A 22,625-nucleotide genomic window follows, 5' to 3' on the forward strand; every position below is an offset into this window, starting at 1 on the left:
TGTCTCCTCTCTTCCATGTTAAATATTTCCACTTTCAAAGTACTTCCTGATTTCACCAAATGAAACACTATCTCTAGCTTTATCATGTACTATCGATGTCTGTTTCTAGAAAACCATCAAAATAATTCTTAGTTCTGCATATGCAACCAAGAAGGTTTTTTTGGCATAGTATGATATGCACTCATACTGCTATTATTTTGGGTACTTCCTGCCTTGTTTTTATTTTGTTGCCATAATCCAAAGAAAAAAAAGTGATTTGGATAAAGGTGCTGACACCAGGATGTATTTCATCTGCACAGTAATCGATAGTAGCCGGGGCTCACAAGGAAAGCGTGGATCACAGATTGTTTCCTCACTTTGGTTGGAGCATGGGTGAAGATCTAAATGTGCTGACTATCCTTTCCTGAAAATGACATGCTGAAACGTGTGCACTATTTCCAGTAAATTCAAAACTCCTAATTGACCCATTGTATAAACCAGAATCACATAGAGGAAGTTAAATATAAATATATTGGTGCCATCACATGAAAGAGCACAAGGATTCAGGGGGAGAACAGATGAGGGACACAATTAGTAAAGGCAAAGGCCCAACTCTGCAACACGAAATAGGCAAATACTGGTGTCAGGCAATATCTTCCAAGTGACAGTCAGCAGGAAGGAAGGTTCAGCTTCTAGGTAAGTTTCCAGTCCAAATACCAAAGTGCTTTGCCAGCCAAAACCCTTCTGTTTGCCCTTCTGCTCCACATGCTGGGACTTGCACAGAGGTTAGTCAGGGAGAGGGATAATCAGTGCGTCCAGAAACTGCTGGGGCTGTGTCTGATGGCCAAAGGTTACTTGCAGCTCACGTGCTCAGTGAGTTTGATTTGGAAAAGAGCCTCCCTCTCCCAGAAGGATATTGCAACCATCAGGTTATCAGGCAGTTCCTGTACCTCTGTGCAGAGCTGCTCTGCTGTGATTCTGAAAAGTGTTACTTTTACACAGGAGAAATATACAGAAGGTCTGTATAAATTAAAATTAATAACCTAGGCAAAATTTATAAAGCAAACTGAGAAGATCAAGAAAGTATGTGTATTTGGCAGTGACTAAAGCAAAAAGAAAATATTTAATAGTACAGATGGATGAAAAGGCTTATTCAGTGCACTGCTTTTTTATGTCTGGGAAGAAGGATAAGATACTCCATCTTAGAGGAAAATGAACTTCTTTAGAGTAGACCAGTAACTACAGGGTACGTCAAAAAAAACATATGCTAACTAAAGTTTAATATTTTTAAATTTCACACAGGACTCCCAGAAGAGTTTCCAAGAAGACTGTGACTGATTGTTTTTATTTTCGGACTGAGACTTTTTAATAACTTGAGTCAACATCAGAAAACTGGAGCAATACCAATATTCTTTTGCCATTATTCAAAAGGTCATACAAGATGAGTTGGGGAACAGAAGGACAAATGGTCTGACGTCAGTCCAGAGATACAGAACTGAAACAGATACGATGTTTCATGTTTGTAAGGTATTATTTGAATTGTAACACAGCTATAGAATCATTACTTCCCTTGGCCTGATGAGCCTCTTCCCAGGAGATCTCTGTTTCAAAATGCCTGATAGCCCCTGGCTTAAAGCACTTGCCTGAAAGATGGAAAAACTTTCTTCTTACCAGGCCAAGCTGACAATGGCTCTGACAATGGCTGTTTCAGAAAATCCACTCCCAAAATGGATCACCAAAGATTCTTGCCATCAGTACCTGATTTCTTGTTTAAAGTCATTTATAAGAAAATTTTACTATGAAAATTTTCAAGTCCTTCCACATCCAAACTGTGCAGTCATTTTGCACATGTCATCTTCAGGCAGCTGTAGTATTACTTAGTTACAGTATGTCCTGCTTTCACACTCATCAGCTGTGAAAGAAAGTATAAATAAATTCACCTGTGAGTGTAGCTGCGAACATGTTGTACACAGAGGTCACGGGTACACTACCCACACCACCAGAGCTTTCCTTTGCTACCTTATCCTTTGCCTTCCTTAACTTCACAAATTAAACCAAAGTAAGTAAAGGTGCTTGACAATCTAATCTAAGCCACCGGGTTTTTTTCCTTGAGTTATGCAAATTACATCACAGCTTTTCAATCTCATATTACAGTAATACTATACTGAAAAATATCACAAATGAAATTATTAATATTTATTTAATTCATAAAATTCCATACTGGCAGAGCACTTAATAAAAAGGATACAGGCAGAAAACTTATTTTTTAAAAATTAATATTTAAGTAAGTGTGTTATGTAATTTATCCTGCTAACTTTAACAAATAAAGTTGTTATCCTGAAATAAAGTGAAAGCCTTGTTTTTAGAAGAAAAAAAGGCCCTCTAGCATTAATATGTGTCATCTCAAAATAAACTATTTCAGCATTGACAAGTAGTTAATGTTATAGAAGCAAAACTATTCAAAGGTCCAGCTCCATAATGTTTGCATTAATTCTTTATGTACAACTCTGTCACAAGTTTCAAACTTGGGCTTCAGCTTTTGGGCTGAACAAGGTGTTTAAATGAATTTTCAAAAGCCCCTAGTCCTCAGTTTTTCTTGAAACCAAAGAGACTCAGGGACACATCTAAACTTTGAGCGTATTTGGCCCTTGATCGCATTTTTTAATACACAAGGGCCAACTTTATAAGCACTTAAATAAGTTAGAATCATAAATGCCATGACTTTAAACCCAGATGGGAATCAAAACATGTTTTCTTGGCTTCTGGAAGCTCTTTCTATCCAAAGGCACTCCTGATTATAAGAACAGGTCTCGGTGTTGGACTACAAGGTCATTGGTCCTTTTAACAGTAAGGATCTGGACTTTTTTTAAATGTAAATAAAAACATTACATACATTTGTAAACCTGAATCTTATTACAGTCATTAAAGTATTATTATTTATTTAAGATCAAAACCAACAGAAATAATATTAAAAAGTGATTTAATTGAAAATATACCTTACAAAGTCATTCCAAGAGTTTTTTAATATCTTGTTCAAGTAATGAACTTTCAGTCACTCTGCACACATGAAACATAGAAAATAGACATTTTTAGTATAGGTAAACCAGTTTAGTATAAGGAAACCAGCTTAATAGCTATGTATATACCTGAGATTTTAGATCTCTCATTGTAAGTCTTCTTTTCTTCTGGGATGTTTTCTCACTGTCTCCTGAAAGAAAAGCTTTATAGTGCCTTGTGGAAGTCAAGCCAAATAACTTCACTTTCCCTACAACCTACCTCGTACCTGGAGCCGTCAGTTCTCTTGGGGTGCAATTGCACAGTCGAACCCTGTGAAAGTGAAGCTATAGCAGTGGTCACTGGTACCAGTGACAACTATCCCAGCTCCCTGTAGGAGCTATGCCACTGGCACCTGGCAGCCTCCTTGTATCAAAGCATTACCCAATTAGCAGTATCTATAAGAAGATAGAACTTAAAACCGGTTGTATGGGAATGTAGCAGAAGATTTGGCGAGGAGGTTAGTTAAATGTAAATACGCTCAAGTGACTTGCACCTGTCTGTAGAAAAAACACACGCATCATACTAGTTTTACTGACCTTGTGTGCTTGATGAGTAGAACCTCTGTGTCAGATAACATAGGCCCGTGAGAAGCTCTAGGCACCTTATCACTATGTCTGAGATGCCTGCTTCGTTGTGACAAAGAGCGGGAGGCTGCACCTGCCTGAAGCCTCGAAATACAGGCGAGCTCAGCAGGCCCAGTGATCTTCCAGCAGGGCTGAACTGACCAGCACCTGTGTTCCCACTTGCGTCACCTGTGCCTGGGAGCTTAGGTGTGGCTTTGGAGATCCCCCAGTAGAGAGGGAACTAAAATAAAACTTGCTCTTTGCAAATGCATTCGTGGCCTCTGGCTCTTCTTGCGATGTGCCTGTATATGTGTACACACCAGTCCAGCACCTATTTACTGTCTATCATTCCCTATGGTTTACTGTTCCCCAAAATCTGGGGAAACACTCTGATTGCTTCATATTGCACTCCCTGGGATCTATGTCCATGTATCACATCTGACACTGTCAGCAAGAACAGCAGACTCATAATTCCTGCTTGCATCCCTCTACCCTCACAGTCTCCTTCCTTCTCCCCAGAGAGCCCATTTAAGAGTACAGAGCTCCTTTGATCTCTGTATTCCCAGCTGGAATGAAACAGCTGTATAACTCTAGACTTGGAGGGCTTTGCAACTGTATTTCCCATTCCTCCATGAGCTCATCTGTGTTGCTTTCCTGCCTCTCTTGTGAAGGTGTCTTATCAGAGAAGATCAATACGCACAAGATAAAATCACTCACCACCTCGTATACCATTATCACTCCCCCTCCATAATCAATCCTATAGGCAAAAGTCACGAAACTCTGAGCCTGGAGAGTAGGGACACTAATTTTTTACAAATTCAGCTTAACTTTATATTAATGAGTCTTTCTAGCTATGTTAACTTTGGCTGAAAAAGAAGAATATTGTTATAAAAAAGCCTCTAAAATAGCCAGCCAGTGCCAAGCCTTTGCACCTGTGTGCAAAATCTTTATCACATGCATGTATTTCATAAAGATATGTCTGTGTACACAATTAAAAAGGTAGAAATACAATGAGAAAACAGCGTCTTTAGCATAGCTTTAACTGAACCTTCACTTGACCCTCTTGAAGAACTCAGCAGGTGGTAGCCCTAAATGACTGACATCTATGATCATCTGTTTAAAATGTCTTTGGTAGGGAAAGATAAGAAAGAAAAGACTTGATGAGTATAGTGTCCTATATTTGTTCATTGTTTGGAAGAAAAGTACTAGGAGTAAAGAGCTCTTCTTCTGACGAACAGGCTGAAATATTTTTGCTACTTGGAGAAAAAGTAAAACAAAGAAACTAACAAACAACATTTTGAAGAATATCCCAGTTGCCGTGTATCACCAATTTGCTTTTTCCCTTTCAGACATTAGATTTTTTTTTTTTTTTTCCTGAATGGAGCTTAATCATCAAGACATCATTAAGTTCTAGAAAGCAGTACACATGTAAAATTTGTGGCCATTAATATAAACAAAATATTTATACATTGCCTTTAAGCCCAAATAAAATAAAAATGCACTTTCAATAACTATCATTGCCTCCTATAGTAGTTTACTTTTTACAGGAATTATTAGTTTACTGGGAAACCTCAGGAAATGAGAGAAATCAGTTGAAATCTCTTCTGATTAAAATAATATTATGTAAAAAGTGTTTTTCTCCAAAGGAAAGATAAGCATTTTCCAAAACGAATTCCTTCCCTCCTACCAGCATCATGTACTAACTCCCATGGAGAATTAAACTCAGGACCTTCAGAACAGATGGCAAAGACCTTATCTGCTTTCCCGTCACAGCATGGGGTAATATAGGATTGTCTGATAATATACTCACATTGAGAAAAAGGTTTCTTGACCCCTCTCAGTACATCTAGATCCATCAAACAAATGCTTTTTAAACTTAATCTACAAGTTTAACTTTGACTTTTACAAACTAATTTACAGAATAACCTGTGCCATATATTAAACCTCAGATGCTGAATAAACTGTTTTAATTTTAGCGCTCTTCCAGCTGTACATTTTCTCAAATCTCAGGCACATTTAATTCTGCTTTAAATTAAAAGAGTTTATTTTCAGGATTGATTTTATATTATTTCAGTGTTCATTTTCAATCTGGTTGGTTTTTTGTCTTCTTTCCACATTTGTTCTTAAGTTATACCATAGCTTTGGTGTTGCTTTGACTCTTGGTCTAAAATGACCTCATTGTGGATTAGCAGACAAGTACAGGTAAGTTCTGACACTGCACCAGTCCAACAGCTCCTTTTGCTCTATTAAATTGTCAACTGCCTACCTGCAAAATTCTTACAGCAAAAGGCAATAAAATGTTTTCCCCAAACTATGAAAAATAGGTAGAGATCAGGGCAAAAGCAGCTGTTACTCTGGAGTCCTTTTCTTTTTAAACTAAGTGATCTTAATAAGATAATACTTCAGCTCCTGAATATTTCAGCTTTTCTTTGAATGCAACAGTCTTCAAAATTAATGCTAATTTGGATATTATTGTGTGTTTCAAGGTCCTATTAAAATTGCTTTTTACTTTTCAGAGGTTTTTGCAGGCAATAAAATTAAGTTCAGGGTGGTTTTTAATATTAAACAAAAGGAAAAAAAATGATGAAAATATTTTGAGGTGTAAGGGAGTGAGAATCACTAACTTGATGCTAGTAGTGATCTAATGGCCATTGGGGTGCTAGATCATATGTGCTGCTGGGCTGCCTATGATTCCTTCTAAATGGGTATTTATTAAACACAATCTTAGTTTTTCCAAGGATCCTTGTTAGAACTCACAGGGAACCACAGAGACATTCATTTTCTTTACAGGAAAAAGAAAGAGAAAGACAAAATAAGTTATATACATATTAAAAAAAAAATCTCATTAAATTAACTTGAAATATTGTCTCACTGATACTTCCTAAAACAGTATTTTTGCTGTTTGGATCACAGCAGCAATAGCAATAGGAACTGAGGCTTACAAAGCTTGTTCTAATTAACTCACATGTCCTTTCCCATAGTGACAACTACAATGGGACCATTCACCTTTTTACAAACAAATGAACAGAACTTGTAAGAATGTACATTAATAGGTAAGAAGGATTTTTATGTATAATTTCGCCATATAAGCATTGCCTGTGCATCAAAGTAACTCTGTCGTTAGCTGGGAAGAGTTCAAGGCCCTGTTTACCTACAGCAGAATTCTTGTTTTTCTCATGACCTAAATATCATCAGAGTCCCCTGCAGCTACCCTGACTCCGTACCAAATCACATCTGCGTTTTCTTCCTGTATTGCTATTGTACTGGCATATTCCTGCAGCCAAGAACCCTGTCTTTATTAAATATGATGGATTCCTCATGACTTTCTTACACAGTCAGTGAAATTTCACACTTCATCAGAGGCTAACACAGACACACACTTACCTAAGGAAAACATGTTCGAGCAAGTAATCTCAGTACTGAAATGCAAAGCTTGTCTCAGAAGTGGTTTGTGGAAGATCCCTTTATCAAAGTGTTCAATGCTCATGCATGCCTCAGAAGTAGCAAAATAATTCTAGACTTGTTTAATATCTTTTTGTCCCGGGTGTTTTCTGCAGTGCAGCACTGACGTGCCCCAAATAATTTAAAATTTAATACCTTGAAAATAGTGAGTAGTTTAGCAAAATATCTTAGCCAGCTGTTGCAGTCATCTGCCTCTGGAAAACTGCATTGTTTCAACATAACCTAAACACCTTGGTCAGATTGAGCAAAGGCATTTGAAAAATAGTTAGCAAAGCTGCTGAGGAAATGAGGCTTTCAAGCCCACATCTTCCATTGTTACTTCTGGGTGAATGTTTTCCACTCTTTGGTGCCTGGGTGCAACCTGTGATTACAGTAAGAAAAAGGGAGAGAAAGGTAGAAGATGAGATGGTATCATAAACAGCATCCTCCCACATCATTACTTTTTCAAATATTTCCTTAAATATCTGTGGTCATTTATAGTGAATAATTAAACTTGGGAAAAAGAATTAGCCTAGGCTTTTGCTACATGGCACATCTAGGGCAAGCAAAGATATTTTTAGGTAAGAGCATGATTTTTATATCTTGCTACTTGTATGAATGTCATCTCTGGTCTTGAATTAGTGTTTGGTCCACCCCAAGTACAAGTATTTTGCTCTTTATGAGGCTTCTATTGTGTTCTTCCACAATAAAAAGGAAATGGGGGAAGAAAGAGAAAAAAGGCTGGCCACAAAGCTGACCGCAATGAGACTGGCCGAGATTTCAGCTGGGTTGCTAATGCTTAGGGGTGGAAAATATATTGCCAAGAGTATTTCACCTTGTGTAATTTCAAAACAGCAGTGCATGGAAGTATATCTTGTAGAACTATTAGGCAGAGTGATATTGAGTAAAAAAGAAAATATTTCACAATTAGCAAATCCATACCTTTTAAGCATGCATGCATGTTCAGTCTGAGAACAGACAGGCAGCTCTTTAAAATCCTGAACCAATATTTTATAATACTTATTCATTTTTAGCCCTGTATACACAGATCTTGTTTGACATTTCCAAATCCCCATTCTGTCTTTTCCCACTTCCAGCAGAGAAGAGCCTTAAGACATACTTCTTCCTCTGAATATTATTTTCCCATTTGTCTTAAACACCAAGAAATTGACCCTAGTTATAAAGATTCTGTAAAACAGAGGAAAAGGTCACATTAGGAAGTGATGCAGAATTGAAGGCAGGAATGACTCTTCAGCTCTCTCACAACTACATCCTCATTGATCTTCATTGCCTTTCTCTTTATGATAGAAACGTACCCAGCACAGGAAACCATCAGCACATGATATGTAGTCATTGCAGATAAATGAAAGTTGCCTACCCTTCTCTTCTTTTCTAATAGCAGAAAATATTTTACCAGAAAACCTGTTCAGTAAATACAATTATAAATGTTCTTAGAGTTCTGCAGCAGAAAGATCTCCACTGCCTTGCCTAGGGAGGGGTCGCGCTAAGGCCTAACGTTAGAGACCAGAGTCAGTCAGCACCAGGGCAGGAAATTGGCTTTTTACAACCCATTGTTATCCCCACCGGCTTCTTAACGGCAGAATAAGCAAATGAACTACTTCAGGATTAGATCTGGTAGCATTGAGTAAGTAAAATTAATTCTCTGGTAACTGAAAAGTTTTTCCCAGAAACATGTTCAAGAATTACAAGGAAGAAAAAGGAAGTGCATTCAGCTCAAGCAACTGGTGTTAAACAGTTGGACATCTGACACTACGTTATGCCCAAAGGAAAAATGGATTAGACAGAGGCTCTACAGCACCCAGGGACTGTCTGACTTGGTCTGCAATAGAGACTTTGGAGCATCAACATGGCTGTAAGAAATGAAAGCTATTAGAACAAGAAATAGATTTTCTCTTTTACTTATTGGTATAGCAAAGAATAGCAACAAATTAAAATAAAGCTTATTTTTATGTTGTAGTTTTAAAAAAGTCATTATACAAGTCCACAGAACTGGAGGGTACTAGTACCCTGTGTGCAAAAGCATTTAGAATATAACTAAAATTAGTGTTAAATTGCTGTACAAATTGTGAACCTATCCTTATGACTGTACGAGTAAGAGGCTTATAGTAATATCATCCACCGATTTTACAGGTATATCACCACTTGCATATTCATTTTGAGAGCCTGGAAGTAAGAGAAAACTGCATTAAATCAGTAACAAATATCCCTACGTCATTTTGATTATTTCAAGTTCAATAACTACAATCTTTCCAGACTTTACAGTGTTTATTAAAAGTACTTTTCATTCAAATGGGATTCTATTCCTTTTATCAACTTACACTATCAAAGTGCCATAAACTGAATAAAATCAGACTTTTTTAGATACGTATCTAAAAGAGATACATAGATACATAAACTGAGAACTTCAGAATCTGCTCATCTGTGAGGTATTTTTGGAAAATAAGAAGCATCATCAGAGCCTGGGATAGCTGTCATCCAGGAAGCTACTCCTTTTGAATGTCTGCTTCTGTTCCATTCATCTAATAGTGAATAAATAAAATGTATCAGGCTAGCAGTGGCTGAATGGAACAAATGAAACCACTAACTCAGTGATCAAATTCTATTTTTAGAAATTGTGACTTCAGCATTGTCTTATGTAACTGTAACAGACATAGCTGAAAAAGGGAGAAGGATATAAGTTGATCACCTGTAGGCACCACCAGTAGATAGCCTAGCCAACAAACTATGTGGGGCCCTGACTATAGTTTCTAATTAGAAGAATATTGGTAAGCATCTGACATGGTTACTACATTTTGTCCTCCTCCCCTTCTAAGTATGGCAGTGAGGAAGCTTATTTAAAAGAGTCAGTTCCACAGAAATCAAAGACGAAGCAAATACTTGATTTCCTTATTTTGTTTCCAAATGTAGGTTTATTCCCTGAGTATCCGAGAATGCCTCGGTGTATTAAGATATATTTTTTCTCATCCTGGTATCTTTTTCTGTCAAGTGAGGGTGAAATCTCAGTTTCATTCAAGTTTTAAAAGAGGACAGAATATCACATGTCTGTAACAGAGATCATATTTTGTCCAGTTATGCTCATGAATAGCCTCTGCTCCAGGTATTAGAGAACTCCTGTTAGATCAGCACCCCTAACCAAGTGTATTCCTCTGTCAATTTTTCTCACTGTCAATTTATCACACTGTCAGTTTTTATCACTGTTTATATTTCTCCCCAGAAGTGAGTAAGATTTTGTTATTTTTATTTAAGAGGATTACTCTTCCACAGATCTTGAGATCTTCCATCTCAAAGCTTATGCAGCTTGTGGGCTGCGTTACCACTTAGGAAAACATGATGAGTATCTGATCACCTGTCTGCATTATCTGTAACGAAAAATGTATCGACACACTCAGTTCTTAGGCCAGCCCTAAGAGTTTATAAAAAATGTAAATGAATTTTACTTATGTTTTCATGATTGTTTATGGTGTAACCTTTAGCTTTTACTAGCCAAGAGCAATTTACTTAAAATTTTCTCCCCAGATCTGAACTATGCTATATTTCTCTTCATAAAGACTCCATGCTATAGTTGGTCACTCATAACAAAGCTTTTCCTCTTCACTTGAAGACCAACAGTTTAATAGCCCTAAAGCAATATCTTCATTTCCAGGATCAGATTAAGAAGCAGTAGCCTATGAGAGGGAGATTTTCTGCCCCTATTACTGGTAACTCAGGGTGTTGTACAGAAGTTGTATACAGGTGAGTGTGCTTCTTTGCAGTTTACAATAAGTTTACAAGGGTTAAAAAGAAAAAATAAATTAAAACTGAGAGGTATGTTAATAGTCGTTGGTTCAGTAGGCTGCCTTTTCAGAGGATACACTGAACAGACAGAATCTCTTCAAAATGTATTATTCCCTTAAAGCATTGTTTTCTGTGTATGTAGCATATTGTAATCAAATCAAGCCACTTCAGTGTTTATTGGATTAGCTATAATAATATGACTAGCAAAACACAACTCATCATTATATATTAGCAGTTCACACCCAGTATCAGTTATCTCAAAAAGAGAAAGATGTGTCTGGAAAGTCTGCATGAAGGAAAACAAATATCTCTAATACAAGTTTTGGCAACAAATTTAATATGAAAATGCATTTTAAATTGCTTTTAAAATGATGGAAATTCCTGCTGACAAAGACATATATTGTGCAGAGAAGCATATATTCCATCTGCCTGGGCAACGTGGGGACCCTTTATGCTGAGTAAAGTGGAATGTCTGGTTCCAGCTCCTTTCTGTGGTCAGGCTGTGCACCAACTTCAATGAACAGAAAAAAAAAAAAGTACAGAGCAATTTTATTTTTCTGTTTTATTTAAGAAAAATAAATGCAAAGTTGTTCTGTGTGGCTCCCATCATGCATTAATTTCCTGTGTAAAAGCTTCTTCTGTTGTGAGAGTGAGACACTGAGGGGTGAGCTCAAGGCTGGTTTTGGCATTTGCTGAAAGGACGGAGCTTTTTACCATCGCATATAGGTGGGTAGATCTGGCATTGGCTGGTTTCCAGGTAACTCAGGAGTTAGGTACTATATTCACGGAAAACTAAGGTGAAAAACTGGAGTGAGAAGGCAAAATAAGGATGCTGTCTGAGATTAAGGTAGGAAGTCCATGTGCCCCAGCAAAACAAGTCAACAGCACAACCCCAAGGCAGGCAAGGGGGAAAATAGGCACAGCACTGGGCATCACTGAGAAAGCATATGTGAGCCTGAAGTAAAGTCAGCCTAGGTGGTCCAGAGCAGGAGCTGGGTAGAAATAATACACCCTGAGAGTGGGGCTGTGGTTGAAGGATCAGGAGCTAGAGCAAGGAGCTGAGCCCACAGCATTTTCAAGACAACCACTGGTGCCTGCTTGTTGATAGGCAGTAGCCTTTGACAGTTGGTTTCTGTAACTATTAGATTTTGCCCATTTATTTCTTACTCACCTGCATATAGACTTGTCATGAAGTGGCACGGTTACAACAGTGTTGCAAAAATAATTCAGAAGTAGGAGCTTATTCCCTGAAATTTTATATGCCGTAATATATAATGGTTATATCAATGATCACCAGGCCTCCTACTTAGGGGCTGATAATATCTCCTGGAAATATCATTATAACCAAAAAAAGAGTCTCCTACAAGTAAAACTGGGATCATATAACATTACCTTTGGAATGAAATACACATATGATATATAAATTCAGCTATTATAGACATATTTTCCTATTTTCATATATTACAACTATTTGTATTATGCTTCTTTTAATAAAATTTCTTTTATAGCAATGTCGTTTCCAGCTATCTTGCTATCTACTAGTCTAAAAGAACTGCTATTTTAAAGTTAATTTTCAGTAAACTTTCCAAAGGTTAGAACTTGAATATTTTATAACTGTTTCACAATAGTGTCATACACAGCTTACTGAAGAGAATTCATAGACATCACAGCTATAAGATTCATACCACTCACTTATTAATGGGTCAACATATTCTTTGACAGCTTGCTGAGCTTGTCAGGCTACATGTTTATTTATAGGTCTTCCTTGTGTATCCAACTTATTCTTCTGTAAAGTTACAAGGCATACAGAAAAAGCTGGCATATCTTGCAGGATAACAATAAATGGTTTATGTGTTCATCCAGGAAAACTCGAATAAAAATATTCCACTTTTGTTAATTCCATTGGATTCCCACCCAGTCTATGCAGCTGCACAAAATCTATGTGATTTGCCTAAAACAGCAGAAGCCATTCAACCTCCATTTCTAATTTTTAGTTTTCTAACCCTGAATTTCTGAACCGTAGCACCATCTACATTTCAACAAGTCTCATACCTTACCCAGTCCCAAGTTGTACAGCCTGTAACAACAGAGTTTCATTTCCAGATTAATTGAAAAAAAAAATAAAAAAAAAATTACCAGGTCATAATAGAATTCTTCTCAAGATTTGTGGAAAAGGGTTGCAAACCTTTATCACAGTCAGCTTCCATTAGCTAAGCTCTTCCCTGAAATCCTTTCATATCAGTGCAGTTGCATGAGCAGAACAAAAGAATTGACTGGAAAGCCATACCCTGTTCAGAATTCACAGTACCCTCAGGATCAAACAGAATATTTAGACACATTTTTCTGAGGGGGAGAGAAGGAATCCTTGATGGAGGGGCAGAATATTACTGTGCTTGTCATTGTCACAGCAAATGTAACCATTAACCATGCAAACATTTTTGTCTGAATGTATGTGTAAAGACAGACATGTCGTGTAACTACAGGCTTTCCCCCAGTAAAAGGGAGCCTTGTATTCCACTGAGGAAAGCTTTTCCACGCACACATTTTTTTTTAGTTTTATTAGCAGGGCAGTATTTCAAAATTAATTAATTACTCATTCCTATAATGAAGTTAAGGAAAATGCAATGTCAATGTCAGACTTTGAAACTAGTATAACTTTCTGGAGTCATCTTTCAGTTAAACATGCTGCAAACTGAAAAGCGTAATTGGCTTAATTTTGAGATCTGAATTTTAAAATATAGGAAAAAATGTTACTTTTATCTTTGCAATATACTTGTAATTTCTGCTGAAGCATTCAGTATATAATCGCTGTATTAGAGAGCAACACTGTAAGGGCAACTGTAGATATACAAAGGCACTTTTTTTTCCTTTCTGTGAAGATGGGAAGGGGAATCCAAAATACAAAGGAGAAAAGAGGAAAAGTTGGACTCTAAAGGAGAAAAGAGGAAAAGTCTGACTCTAAAGAAGAAAAACTTCTGTTTTCCAAAGGATATCCCTTATGCTGACGGTCTGCTGTAGTTTGATCTTGCTAGTGTCAAGTCAAGTGAACCAAGCTGGCCAAAGAAAACTCAGCTGATACTGTACTTCAGCAGGTCATTGAGCTTTTTGGGGGTGAAAAGCAGAGAGGCTGTGAAGCTAATCCAGATGAGATACCTAATCTCTTGTTTATGTTCCACTATGATAAAGTCATTTCAGAGAAACAGTAGTAATGAAAAGCACGGAAGTTGAAAAAAAGTAGAAGGACAGAAAAAAAAGGGGGTGAGAATTATTTGATTGTCATTTTGTTTTGGCAGATAACAATACAAAGTTCAAAGGCTATGAATCTTAATAAAATGTTTCTAAAACAATGAACTTTTGATAGCAATAGTGCATGTGTTGAAGGACATACTGAGTAATGTTAAAAGGGTGTTCAAATAAGAATGCCCCAGGCCACAAGAAGATTAACAAAAAATTGTAAGAATGTCAAAGGGAAACAGTTATTTTGCTCTGATCTGAATACAAGGAGTAAATAATTTTCTCCATATCACCCTGATGCTTTTAATTTTCACTTTTTCTAGCTCAGTGTAGATTTTAAGGAGAGATTCAGAAGATTCATCCATGGCCAGTGTATGACTGCAGATGAAAGAATGCCATATTATGTCGGCTTTTGAAAAATTCAAAACCTTTTTCTAAGAATAATAATTTTGATGCATAACATCCTTAGCCCCCCATAATGTTATGAAATTCCCAATTTCGTATATCACATCAAATATTTTCTGCAAATTTTTACTTGCTCTGCTCTCATAAAAAGGGTTTATAAAGCATCTTATGAACTTGTCATTCATTAAGAATACAACAGCTGCAGACATTCTGCACCTCTGTAAACCAAGTCCATTCTTTTAAATAATTGCTACATTTTCATTTCTTTTTGAAAAAGAGAAAAAAGACTCATTTATAGATGGAAGTGTGTAAATGATAATACATAAATATATTAACAGCCTCTTATGAAATGCAGGTTTATTATGAAAACCGAATGTTTTTTTAAAAAAAAAAAACAATTTAATTTAATTTCTAGAAGCAGCTCAGCAGTCGGTACAAAGCATCTGGCAGACTGAAGAAAAACTGGGTGTTCAGTGTTCAGTCAATGAGGTCCAGCAAGTCCCCAGAGCTCCTATTTGCCTTCTCTGTTTGCAGCACTGTGATGAATCATTTAAAATACGTGTAGGAACTTTTTAACAGCAACTTTTCTATTAAAATGAACATTTCTGAAGACAGTTTTCTGAGACAGCATACATCAGCAACTTTAGGTGAAGAATCCCTAATGTTTTCTCTTACATGGTTGAGAATTCTACCTTATACAAATGATAGCTGTACCATATCATACTTTCTAAAGATTAGTTATATTTCAATTTTTTTGTATATTTATCCCTAGAAGAACATTTGCACACCCTAACATCACAAATCAACAGCTGCAGCTGTAACACATCCAGTCCCTCAGTAGCATTTAGCAGTTTATACAGTGTTTTTTGCACAGTTTAAAAGTTATTTACTTTTAATGTTGTTTTACTTCAGCCTTTCCCAGGCACAGTGAAATTTTACTTCAACATTTTTTCTGTTTTCTGTCTTTTCATATACACAGCAAATTCAGATCTAGAGGTATGAACCCTTCTACAACAGATACATTTTCTTGCTAGTTTTCCTGCTGGTAAAGAGCATTTGCATTCCAAGAGATCCCTTGTTACTCTTTAGACGTGGGTGAATACAGCAAAGTAAGTACTAAGAGATATGTATTACATTAAAACCCATGAATTCACCTCAGTGGTATTTATGACCTTTCGTATTTATTTTCAGAAAATATGTGAATATTTTTTTAGCCAAAATGCTTGTGGAAAACAAGAAGTCTCATGAGTACTCGTGCAAAGGCTCACGCCTAGGAATGTTCATCAGGGCTTTCTCAAACCTCTGATTTCCCTTCTTCAGTCATCTGGTCACTGACCACAAATATTAGGCAGCAAACAGTGAGCTGAAACAGTTTGATAGAAATCTTCAGTTTTAGCTGAAATGAACAGATCCTTTGTTCAGTGGTTCATGGCCTATAATCCATAACTGGTCCAGAGATTACTTTTTGTCTCCACAGAGAGTCAGCTGGTCGCCCCGTACACTCTTATTTCATCTGCTACATCGCACTCAGACAAAGTAGGAATACAGAAGTCCCTGTCCTATTATTTTGCATTTAAACAATTGTTGTGCAAATGTGTTTCTGCGAGGGAACACAATGACCCTTAAGTGGTGCTACACTGTGAAATGGAAAACTTGCCACTATAGCAAGTAATATGTTTTCTCTTCTGTTGAAAGCTTCCAAATACGTCTTACTTTACAGATAATTCATAAAGGAAAAGCAGCTGCTATTATTGACAGTTTGAGCAAATGTTGCCCAGTGCTTTCCTAAATGAAATCCTTTTAATCTTAGTAAAGATTTTTAAAATGACAAGATGACTGGAACTGGTTCAAGGAACTTGAATTAACCACACAATTTAAACCAACCTTTTTACACTTTAAACTCACAATTCACACTTTTCAAAAGAAAAATTTGACATAGATTTTCCAATTCACTAACAAGTCCAGACATTCAGCCTATTTTCTCCAACATATCTGCATATGTCAAGATAGAATTACTAACAATTTCAGTGAAATTAGATATTTGGGGAGAAGACTGAAGTATGTAATTAAACTACAAAAGGAGAAGAAAAGATCCTGTGTTTGAATGTGGAGAATGCTCCGGCTCTGATTCATTAAAAGAAAGACCTCCAGGACTGAAAGTCTTCCCCATCATGTAGGAGTAGCACAACACATTTGGCTCTGAAATATATGTATTCATCTGAGGTGCTACCTATCCTTAGGCACTTAATTGACATATGCAATGGCTGTTAAATACAAGAATTCAAAGTAAGAGAACTTAAGAGCAAAATATAGTATAAGACATCTTTGGATCAGTATATCATTTTGAGTAAGGAAGTTCAATTCATTAAATGCACTTGTGAATAATTTGTGCAGCTTGAGGTATGTTTTTGCATACAGATAGACCTATTCATATGTAAATATCCTGCTAAGCGTAGTCACCACATGGAGACTTTTGTAATACTTTAATTTTTGTTCATTGATTTATTTTATTACGTTATGGTCAATCCATATTTAGAGTTCATATTATTGGTAGATGCTCATAAACATTGAAACCTTCAATATGGATCTTATTTAAAAGAGAGAACACAATGGTGAAATCTGAACTTCTACTCTTTTTCACTACTGCAAATTTAAGAGTTAAAAATATAAATTAAAAAAAAAAAAAAAGTTCCCTGCAAAGATTTCATATTCATGTCAGATTTTGTATTCATTCAGTCCAGCCTGACAGACATAGTCAAGTTACAATAAAAGTTGTAACTTAGAAATTAGGCAATTAGTGCTTAATGCTGGTGGCATAGTTTGATGCTGTTATATTTTTTGTTTTTCACTGATTTCTAGCATGCTTAATTTGATTGTTAGGGGAACTCTTTATTGCTTTTAATAATGAAACTTAACTCTTCCCCAGAAAAGGACCTCACAGATTTGAAACTAGATTACCACAATTCAAAAGAAATTTTGTTTTACTCTCTAAAGACTCTGAACTTCAGAGTAAAAAAGCCTTAAAACTTGATATTTATATTTATGGGCTTCTAGCAGATCAAGCTCTGTTTTGGCACATAAAAAGAACAAGTAGTAACAGGTACTTAACTGGTTTTGTTTGGATATCCATCTAATTGTAATACTGAATGACAGCAACAACTGGAAACCCACTATAACTAAAATGAAAACCAACATGAATGTTTATGCAGTTTTTGGAGGGTAAATTCTCAGTAATTCCTACCTGAATACCTTCCATCTCCCTGTGATCACTTTTTCTCAGACTGTAGTTCTTTCAGTAGTGGTTATGGTGCACCACTGTTCCCTTATGTTGTGTGATCCTCCCTTCCAAATAATGCATGAAAAACAGAAGAAAAAGGAAACAATACTGTGACAATCCAGTATTGGCAGAGGTTTCTTCAAAATAGGGCTTGTAAGGCTCATTTTGTGGTCCAGACATTCCACTATTACTAGGAAATACAAATCTCCTCCCTTTGAGGAGAGACTGTATTATGAATTAGTTATCCTTCAACAGACAGAAGACGACTTTGGACACTCCCTGCTCCAATTAAGTCAAAATCTTTTACTAAACAGATCTTTGAAACCAGACAAACTTCTACTTAATACATAACAAAAAAATATTTTTTAAATTTCCATTTTTGAATGAAATACAGTGAGTTTAACATACATACACACACAAGACAAACTTATGTGTCATGGACAAGGACACCTTCCACTAGACCAGGTTGCTCAAATCCCCATCTAGCCTGGCCTTGAACGCTTCCAGGGATGGGGCATCCACAAGTTCTCTGGGCAGACTGTTCCATTGTCTCACTACCCTCACAGTAAATCATTTCTTCCTAATATCTAATCTAAATCTACCCTCTTTCAGTTTAAAACCATTAAGCCTCATCCTATCACTAACCTCCTTTTGCAACTAATTTTTCCTACAGAAAATTTCATTGAACATAGTCTTTTCTACTACCATACGGCACAACCCACAATAAATATAAGTAACACAACAATAAGGATGAAACTTAAAACAGGCAAAAACTTTAATAGCAAAATATATTCAATTTACACTTTTCTAAACTAGCTTTCATCTTTTGCTTTTGCACAAGAAAAAAAAAAAGTTTGGTAATGTGGACATAAAGGTTTCTGAAATTAATTTATTTATAGTAATGGAAAACAGGAAAAGCCACAGAAAAGTGTAAATTAAGCGCACCTACAAACTCAACCCATATCTGATCATGTCATCATGACATCTGTACTTTAGGACACCAACTTAACATATCATTCTTTATCCATTGCATACAGTTCTGAATGATACCATCATTCCGACAAGAACTGCCATCACGAGAGCCACTGTTACATAGCAGACAGCTTAACTCAGACTTGCATGGTATGTCTATGATACAGCACACTTGCAAGGCCAGTCCAGCTTGGCCCTTTACCTCCTTCTTCCACTGGTTGCCAAATTTATCCTCATCCACCACTGATCAAAGTGCAGACCCATCTCTCCTCCCCTTGGGCAGCAGCTTCTGGCTCTCTGCTCTCCATTGTAGCACAAAGCAATAGGTCCTGGGTGCTGGGGTGGGAGCAGGTGTCCAGCTGCTGGGACAGCATTTGCTCCTCAAACCATCGTTCACCTTATTTCTGGATTAATATGTGATAGCATAATGGTCACACTCTGCTACCACAGCATTAATAGTGCAGGTAAGTGGAAATCTCCCAACACCTGTTTCTGTGAATGCTAAAGGAGGTGAAAATGAGTTGCACAGGAAGAGGTGAGAACAAGAGAAATTTCACTGAGGAAAACAGTGGCTCCTGAAGAAAAGATCACCGAATCTTGCATATAGTTTCATGAAACCAAGAATTGCACTGATAAGTAGGTAGGACGTGTGCAGAGCCATATGTGTACAATGAATATAGGTCTAATCCATTAACTGTAAAAGTAAAACCTGGGTACCTTCAGCTAAGGGTCCCAAATTCTATCTAAGCATTCTTTAAACTGTGCAACTTGCTCAAGATTGGTATCATGATCTTAGCAGAAACTCTCAATGGAACTATACTCTCTGAAGTCAGAAGTGTCCATGTTGTATTTTTATATACATCATATATAAAATATATAAACTGTTCTTTTACTGATTTTTTAAAACTTTCATGCCTCTGATCTCCAGAGGTACATTACAGTACAAGCAAATGTACAATGAGTGATCTGAGCTTCTTATAGAAATATGCCCTGTACAACATTTCTGAACAGAAGAGCTTTTTCTTGCCTGATCTTCCAACCAAAATTACAATGGACATGTCAATTCATATTGCTTTAGTATACTGTGCGAGAACTCTGAAATTTGTGATCACAGAAGGAGAAGGTGATAGTATAGAGTAACGTCAGTTCACAATAGCTATTTACTACTGTAGTGCTGGCCAGTTGGGGAAAAGAGATATGAAAGTGAGCTTGAATCACATTCCAAGAAATAGTACACTTTCCTGTCCATTTTATTACTTAATAGGGAAAATATAAGCACACACTTCTTCCCACACTTCCCACACTTGCCCACACTTCTTCCCCAGGAAGAAAACTAAGAGCAAAAAAGTTAGAATCAAATGAACTGAATTTTATGTTTTTCTGTTCTAGTACAATAAAATGTTATTGACAATACTTTTCAGGATTTTTAGGTGTGCCATTAGTTTCTTAAAAGACATGTTAGTACAATAAGAGTTAAAAAAAAAAAAAAAAACAAACAGAATAATTAATATTGTTCTATACAAATTAATATCAGAAAATATTTTAGATAGCTAACAAATTGTGCAATGTATTGAAATATTGTTTTTTTTATTTAACCTTACCTCATCACAACTTCCCTTGGCATGCAGAGTAACTCCAATTAGTTACAGAGTGGTTTCAAATGAGTTTCAGAGAAAAAAGGGAAAGCCTGCTAGAGCTATCAAAATACAGTTCTCTCTATCTTATTTTCAAGTGCTTGTTTGGCCTTGGAAATGTTAGGAACGTGGTGAAACTTTACTATTCTGTTAGGGGAGTGGGACACAATAGTATCCCACTCTTAGTCAATGACCTTGCACATTTCTGAGGAGTGACTTCTCTGGGAATAGTTACGGGAACAAAGATGAGCACTCACAAACAGCAAGGGTAACCTCATGTCTGGTTACTGTAAGGATGACACACACCAAACATACACAGGAGCTTCTCCTACGCAGCTGGACATCCTGACGTTAGAAAAGCAGTCGCAGAAAGTGAAGGCAGGCAGGCAGGGCACAGACTCACTCTCTTTTGGTGCCCAGGGGAGCCACCGGCAGCCAAATCCTAAATTGTATGCCACAGTTTCCACAAAATCCCAGAAACAAGTCAGTGCCGTGCTGTGTGACACATCTTCCTTCTATAAACAATAAGCAAAATCAGCTCTAAATTGGCTGGAATTGTAAATTCTATAATTAAGGGGTGGCTCTGGTCAAGTCCAGGCAGCTGACCTGCCCAGAGCTGCAAACAGATGGCTAATAACAGCCTGGGACATCCAACCCATTCTGACAACTTGTCACATTTCCAAGCTGTGGTGACAAGTGGCCCTCTGACACCTGCTGCAGCTCCAACTTCAAATCTAGAATGTTACTGACAGAAAAAACTATGGTAATTTTTTTTTTTCCCCGTGGGGTTATAGCAAAGGGCTTTTCAAGTGGCTATTTAAAACATTTTTTTGTCTAAATTAAATACATGTATGCGTGTGCTGGATGAGGAAGGGGGGAAAAAAACACTGTGAATTATGAAGTTATATAACAATTTGGAAAATACTTCATATCGCAGACACTTTACAATGGGTTCCAAGAGAGACATGTTGGAGTTACAAATTAAAATGCTTTGGCATTTTTCCAGGCAATAATTTATCTTCCCTGGGTGAATCATTATATTTGCTTGGCTTAAATTACAGTGCAGGGTCATTATAAAACATTCTGGTTCCTCCAACAGATTGCAATAGCTTGCATTTATCACAGCTGGAACCACACACCACATTTTAAAAAATCCGTTCAATATTGGCTAAAAATTGATGATGAAGGAAATTTTTGTGATCAGTTCTTTGTGACTGTATTAGGAAAAAAAAAAAAAGAAGTGTAGGCAACTTTTATGTTTGTTCAAACGTTATTAAAACAACAGCTTTATCTTCCCAAACCATAAGTGAAGCGTTTGCAGTGTCAGGGTTGACCCTGATCTTCTGTATATTCTCTGCTTAAAGGACACGAGCAGGAAATGGTCAGCTCAAGGACACAATGAAAGGAAACACAGCAGCAAAGGTTTCGCTGATAACATGTGATTTGAAGTCAGTGAGCAGATTCAGTCAGTCATCCAGCTGTTCAGGCCAAAGTCTATACAGCACTCTGCTGACTCCTACAAGACTGTGTCACGAAAACATGTGGAAGACTGCTGCTTGACATGGACAAGGCAGAGAAAGCAGAGTGCTTGCACACCATCAGATGCTGTTGCTTGCTCATTTCATGCCAGAATCAAGGAAAATTATGCTGGGTTAGAAATATTTGTTTTTCTAAGAGCTGGCTGGGCCAAATAGAAATAGGATGCTGATGTGAGAGTGTATTCATATGTCAGTGCTTGAGTATCACTAGGTGTAATGCGGTTCAGGTCAGAGCCAGAACTGCAAAGTATTCCACACCCACAATTAAGGACCAATTTTTTTTTTTTTTCTGAGACATTTTTTCAGAAGACATCAGCACTTCGGATACTGAATGCTTACAGTGTGTTTAAAAGGATTTATAAACTATAAAGCTAATGCAGTTTATAATTTCTAAATAGTTCTTTTCTTTCCTTACACTCTCAGCAATAAACTTACACCAGTCAACATTCAGAAAGAAGTCTTTTTAAAGTGTAGCAAGAAAAGGAAAGACATTATAAGTCTTAGATTATGTACCTTCATATTCTATAAGCATAGCTTAATCAATTTCTGCTCTTGGGTTAGAGTAATTACAACTCTCGGGCTTGGAAAAGAACTATGTCCTCTATGTTTCGTAAGGCATGTTAAAAACTAGAAGGAAAAGAGACTGACATTTTAAAGAAGTTCTTTAAAACCTAAAAATTTCTTAAATCTACCTTAACTATGACTTCAGAAGACAATCACTGCCAGGTTG

The 22,625-nt window shown here is 36.8% G+C and overlaps 1 long non-coding RNA gene across 1 annotated transcript in view; it reads right to left on the minus strand.

Moving 5' to 3' along the window:
* LOC110358799 (uncharacterized) overlaps positions 1-21,133 on the minus strand; it is a 31,853-nt gene extending 10,720 nt beyond the window's left edge. The window contains exons 1-2 of the long non-coding RNA XR_010472279.1: positions 20,325-21,133; positions 17,716-17,816 (exon numbers count right to left, since the gene is read on the minus strand). This is a non-coding gene — a long non-coding RNA (uncharacterized LOC110358799). The remainder of the gene's footprint in view (positions 1-17,715; positions 17,817-20,324) is intronic.
* Between the last annotated feature and the right edge of the window lie 1,492 nt (positions 21,134-22,625).

Source organism: Columba livia, chromosome 4 (assembly GCF_036013475.1).
Source record: "Columba livia isolate bColLiv1 breed racing homer chromosome 4, bColLiv1.pat.W.v2, whole genome shotgun sequence".
NCBI lineage: Eukaryota > Metazoa > Chordata > Aves > Columbiformes > Columbidae > Columba > Columba livia.